This window comes from Felis catus, chromosome A1, assembly GCF_018350175.1.
Source record: "Felis catus isolate Fca126 chromosome A1, F.catus_Fca126_mat1.0, whole genome shotgun sequence".
NCBI classification, from domain to species: domain Eukaryota; kingdom Metazoa; phylum Chordata; class Mammalia; order Carnivora; family Felidae; genus Felis; species Felis catus.
Window position 1 is genome coordinate 130,355,322 of NC_058368.1, and position 6,750 is coordinate 130,362,071.

A 6,750-nucleotide genomic window follows, 5' to 3' on the forward strand; every position below is an offset into this window, starting at 1 on the left:
CTTCAAAGAGTGTAATTTTAGGTGTGCATGGATGGCTCAGTGGGTTAAGTGTCTGACCCTTGATTTCACTTCAGGTCTTGATCTCACATTTCCTGAGATAGAGTCCTTCGTTGGGCTCTGGGCTGACAGCACAGAACCTGTTTGGGATTGTCTCTCTTCCTCTATCTCTCTGCCCTTCCCCCTGCTCACGGGTGTGTGCGCTCTCTCTCTCTCTGAAAATAAATAAGCATTTAAAAACAAATAGTATAAATTTATATGATAAAATACATATGTAAAGTCCTTTGTACTTAGCCTGACCCTTAGTTTGGGCTTAATAATTATTAGTTCATTAACTGAAACTATCCCACTCACTGCTTTTATTTTATATGGAGGGTGAATTGGAGGAGCAAAGCTATAAGGCAGAATCAGGAAAATCGTTTTTAGGTATGAGACAGCAAGGGCCTGAATTAGCATGTGGGTGGTGGAAATGGGAGGAAAACCCACATAAAGGTGGAAAATAGTGTTTTAGAAGAGTCCACAAAAAACAACATACAATTTCATTCATATGTGGAATTTAAGAAACAAAACAAATGAGCAAAGGGAGAGAAAGAGAGAAAGCAAGAAACAGTCTTAACTATAGAGGAAAAGTGATGGTCACCAGAGGGGAGGTGGGGGGATGAGTTAAATAGGTGATGGGGGTTAAGGAGGGCACTAGTCATGATGAGCACGGGGTGATGTATGGAACTACTGAGTCACTACATTGTACACCTGAAACTAATATCACACTATATGTTGAGTAGCTGGAATTTATATAAAACCTAAAAAAATAAAAATAAAGGTAAGAGAAACAGACTAGCTATGTCTGCTGTCATATTAATTTTCAGTTACATTTTGCCCACTCACTGATTGTGTTTGGGCTGGCTGCTGGGTACATGATCATTTTCATAGCATTTTATTTTAAAAAAAAAATTTTTTTTTCCAACGTTTGTTTATTTTTGGGACAGAGAGAGACAGAGCGTGAACGGGGGAGGGGCAGAGAGAGAGGGAGACACAGCATCGGAAACAGGCTCCAGGCTCTGAGCCATCAGCCCAGAGCCTGATGCGGGGCTCGAACTCCCCGACCGCGAGATTGTGACCTGGCTGAAGACGGACGCTTAACCGACTGCGCCACCCAGGCACCCCGATTTCATAGCATTTTAAATGCAGCCTTGTACACAGTTTGGGATCTTTAAATAGAAGTTGTTTCTATCAAAAAAAAATTTTTTTTCCACATCAAAATAGCTGTTACCTGGGATATTGTAACCTAGAGTCATCATTGCTTTGTTAGTTGAACCAATAATTCTTAGGGTGAGGTTACCTCACATGAAGAGGTGGTATGTGATCCTTAATTGCTTTTGATTTCTAACACAGATTGTTTTGCTTTAAGTGGAAAATGTCCATTTATTTGAAGTGCTCTGTCTAGAAAGGTAGGGGCTCTGAATTCATTCCAAACAGAGAAGAATCATCAGATGAAATGTAGGGGGAATGGCGTGAGAGGAATGAGAAAACCTCAGGTTGTTTCTGACTCTGTCAGTGACTAGCTGGGTAACTGGGAAGTAGCTTTGTTTCTCTGATAAATAAACATGGGCCACAGTCTGGCGAAGTAATTGCTAATGTATTTTCTTTCCCCCCACCTCTTATCCCTTTGTGTACCCCACTGACTTTTACCTGTTGAACTCACCTGTTGCAGAAGTTTAAGTGGATATAAGAGGATTTTTTAAGTGTGAGAGGGTTTTGCTACTATGAGCATGTGGATATGATTGTATTATTGGTTCTTTCTTCTTGTGACTTGTTAATGTAAAAACAGAATTTCTATTAGTGACTTTGATCTAGGAAATCTTAGGGAACAGTCTTTCACATAGATTATATCACTTTAAAAATCATGAATATTTACTAGTATTGTTTATATTTACTGACGCTGTCAGGGGTTTTGATGACAGAGGAGCTTGAAGTAGGACAATGTTTTGGGATAATTATTTTGTGTGTTACTTGCTGCTGGGTTTGTTCAGGAAATAGTGTCATTTTTGGTACACAGTAGAGAGTCAGTAACTGGTGTGAACTGAATGTGAAAATAAGGAAGTGTTTGTTTCCTAGTTGATTGCTTTAGTACCTATTTAATTTCTTCATACCAAAGTAAGTGAACATGTAGTATGCAGATGGAAATTTAATATCTTGTCTGTGCAGTAAAAACTGAAGTATTTTATAAAACATGCTATATAAAATCATACCAAAAATGATTTCACTGACTGTCAAGAAATACTGTCCTGTTGTAAGATTTAGTACATAAGAGCTGTCCCAACCCAAATATATGCTTTCAACATGCATTTTCATGATATGAGCTTAAAAAACAAAGAAGAGGAAAGCTTTTTTTAGCTAACAGTAGTGACTGAGAAATTTTTGGCATTTTAAACAATCTTGAATGCACCACTCATTAATAATTCCTCTTTGTTTACTCTCACCAAATACCATAGGAGGTTGGGACATGATGCTGAGTTAATTATGGGTGCAGGACTTTGCCAAATGACATTGAGTTGAAGACGGGTTGACATTTTCAGTAATGTTATAGGTCAGAAAGGTAAGCTAATTTGGGCTCATGTAAATCTGCAAAGGAGCTTTATGTTTTCCCAGTAGAAGGAGAATAAACCCAATCCCTAGAGTCACATGGCAACATTGCATTGGAAGGGGCCAAAAGGCCATCTGACTTAAGCTGAGGCTCCTCTGGTTAGATTAGTTGGATCTAGAACTCCACAGCGTGCTTGACCTGGAGGGTCTAGGCTAGTTATAAAAAAGGGGGTCCAACTGAAGTGTTTTGAACCTATCAGTCCCAGAGTGCCAGATGAATCTGCTCAGTGATCAGCTTCCTGTCCTTAAGATGCACGTTGCATATACTCACCTGTGTACCTGTGCCCAAGTGAACACACACACACACACACACACACACACACACTGGTGTGTAAAGAAAGGGCTTAAGAATAAGAAAGCCTGTGTTTTTGTCTCTTTTCTATTACCTAATAGCTCTGTGCACTAGGGTAAAAGCACATCAGCTGCTGAATTCCACTGCCTGTTGCCTTTTGGATGCCCTTCCCTTCCCTTTTCTAACCCCTTTCTGTTGCAGGTGGCTGTATTCTATGACTATATCAGAAGCTTCCTAGCTTTCTGGTTTCCTGTTGGGTTTGGTAAATGCTTATCCCCAGAGAAGGCCTGGAGTCAGGGTGAGCTTGGATCTCTTTCTGTGAGATCACTTTGGGCTTTCTCCTCCAACTGAAGGTCATAACTACTGTCAAGTAGAGCATCCCTACATGATTCTTTCTGCTGTTTCCCTTGCCTTGACTCCCATAGGTCCTCCCCAGTTTTTAAAATTTGAGGTATAATTGACATACAGTGTTAAATGAGCTTCAGATGTATAGTGAAATGATTCAACCATTCTTTAAATTTTCAGTGTTCATCAGGATAAGTGTACTCTTTTTAAAAAATTTTTTTAGTGTTCATTTTTGAGAGAAAGACAGAGTGTGAGCATGGGAGGTATAGAGAGAGAGGGAGACACAGAAGTCAAAGCAGGCTTCAGGCTCTGAAGTGTCAGCACAGAGCCCAATGCGGGGCTAGAATTCGTGAACCATGAGATCATGACCTGAGCCCAAGCTGGACATTTAACTGACTGAGCCATCCAGGTGTCCCATGTACTCTTTTTGTTTAATGTTTATTTATTTATGTTGAGAGAGAGAGAGCATGAGCAGAGGAGAGACAGAGAGAGAGAGAGAGAGAGAGACAGAATCTAAAGCAAGCTCCAGGTTCTGAGTTGTCAGCATAGAGCTTGATGTGCGGCTCAAACTGTGAGCCATGAGATCAGGACCTGAGCCATAACCAAGAGTCACATGATCAACCAACTGAGCCACCCAGGCACTTGTTAAATTCCCTTTTCAGAGGTGCTGGAAAACTTTAAAATTTTTCCTCTGCTTCTTTCCTCTCTCCCTCCCTCCCTCCCTCCCTCCCTCCCTCCCTCCCTCTGCTTCTTTCCTTCCTTCCTCTGCTTGCTTCCTTCCTTCCTTCCTTCCTTCCTTCCTTCCTTCCTTCCTTCCCTCCCCCCTTCCTTCCTTCCTTCCCTCCCCCCTTCCTTTCTTCCCCTCCTCCCCCTCCTCCTCCTCCTTCCTCCTCGTCATCTCCTCCTCCTCCTCCTCCTCCTCCTCTTTCTTCTTCTTCTTCTTCTTCTTCGTCGTCGTCTTCTTCTTCTTCTTCTTCTTCTTCTTCTTCTTCTTCTTCTTCATTTGGGTCTCTCATTGAATGAGATGAAACATTCTTTCTCTTCTCTAGAGCCTGCTACATGTTTTGGTTCACAAACCTGAAAATGTGTTATAAATGCAGGATCTCAGCTTCTTCCCCTGACCTGTAGAATCAGAATTCATACATTAACAAGATTCCTGGGTGAGTTACATACTCTTTAGAATTTCAGAAGCCATTATATAACATTCCAATATTGTAATTCAGGGGTGTAGCGAAGCAGATCATGGTCTAACAGAGGACATGAAGATAACTTCCCTTAGATACTGCTCCAGTTAAGATATGTTTTGGGTGCAAACAAATCTGCAGTGAAAACAGTGTCGAAGAAGAGAAAACATAGATGGCTATTCTCCACCTGTCTTGGCCACAGAGTGTGACAATTCAGGCCTGTACTGTGTAAGAAAAGCTTCACAGGCTGGTGACACAGTTTGATGGTGCTGGTTAAGGGCACTGACTATGTTGGTTCTAGTTACTTTATCTTTCTACAGGTGAGCCAAGTTCTGAGACATAAGAGAGTGAATAGAAATAATAAAAGCAATCCCACTGTAACTGGCTTGTTGAAAGTTTATGAAACAAACATGCAGGAGTGTTATTTCTTTTTAACCCATGCCTTTAATGTCATTTTGCTGAGTCTGATTTTCCTAGATTTTATTGCCATCTCGGTCAGATCTCTTTCAAATAAATAACTGCTATTGAGTCCCGTTCAATATAAAACTTTAATCACACCTACTCTCTTCTCCTAGGTCAGGATTTATCAGTGGCTCAGGGTCAATCATTGGCCTAAGGGGGCATGCAGTTGGGGGAGGAACACTGGGTATTAAATTGCACTTCACATCCTTCTTCTTCCTCTGGCGTGTTGGGCTAGGGAGGAGGGAGATGGGAAGAGAAGGGGAAGATAGAAGCGGATGTTTGGACCCATGTATAAACGCCTTAGGTGGCCCCGTGGGAGGAAGTCCTCATTCATAGTTACTCTCACAGGTGATCTGTCTCTGGCTTAAAGTCTTCCTATCTTCCTATGGTCTTTTGAATTATCTCTGTGAGTGGTAGAAAGTGGAGGGAAATGACTCTAAAACCCTGGACTATTGGAAGAAAAATGGAAAGACATTTTTAGGAAGATGTGGAGAAGAAATATATTTCTTTGCATGTAAATGTCTCTTTTCTCAAATAATGTCAGGCCTCTGACCTTTCTTCTCTTATTCAGCACAAGTAAGGACATTGTAATGTAGCTGTTCACAATCCCAGGAAAGTCAAATACATTTCAGCTATAGTTTTGACAAGGATGGCCAGTTTTCTGCATGTTTTATTATCCATGGAAACTTCCTTTTCCCCAAATAAAATTTGCAATCAAATCAGTAGAAGTTGCCTAGAGGTCTCCAGGTCTCTGATGCTGGGTAATTGTTAAGTGAAGTCTGTCTTTTTAAGATGGGATGCAGGGACGCTGCATGTGTGGTGTCAGGTGAAGAAGGCCAGGGTCATCTCCATGGGGAGCTGCCCTTCCCCTGCTGTCCCCCTTCTTCAGAATTAGAGTAGGTCTAACGAATAAAAGAGCCATAGATTCCTCTTGGGTATACTGTACTCTCATTGCAAAATATGCTTCAGGATTAGTCCATTTTCCTGAGTTCAGAAATTAAAAGTAGTACATTTTTAATAATTTGCAATGGTGATTGTGAACACAGGTCAATCTTCATATCATCATTTTGATTTGTGTCCTATCTTCATTTTTACAATCATCATATGCTTAGGATAAGCTGATGATCATTATATTCACCAGAACCCAAGAGGCCACTCTCCACAAGCAAAGCATTTGTAATGGGAAAATGGGCCATACTTGCCATGGGGCTGCTCTTGGCAGAGAGGATCATGTATCAGGAAGATGGAGAGATGGCAGAAGCCAGTGTGCACTCTCCAGTGCTGTCCTGAAGTCTTCAGTGAAATTCCTCAATTCCCAAGATACTGACTGTGATTGGATTCCCTGAGAGTACTGGAGAAAGGACAGAAAATTCTCTGTCATTGACAGGGTGCCTAAATGAGATGACTTACATGGATGTTGGAGTACTTACAGAGAGCTTTGAGGAGGAAGTATGGGAATTTGGAAAAAGCTCATGAGTTGCAAATGGGTTTCCAAACAGAGTCAAGATTTCTGGGGGCAAAGGAGTTTGGTGGAAATGTGAGTTCTCCTTATTAGAAACCGTTACTGTAACTCACACTTGAATTGTGCTTTACAGCCTATAAAGAGCTCTTCTATAAATCAGATCTCATTTCATGCTCCCAAACGATGTATGAAGAAGCTATTATTGTTCCTCTATTTCTTATGAAGAAATGAAGGCTAAAGTTTCTTGTTTATTTTTCTTAAGCTCACACAGCAAATGAGTGGCAGAGATAGATTATATGACCTTGGCTAAAGCCTTTCTTTAGTATCCCTGCTGTCATGGTGATTACATTGGAGACAATGGTGAT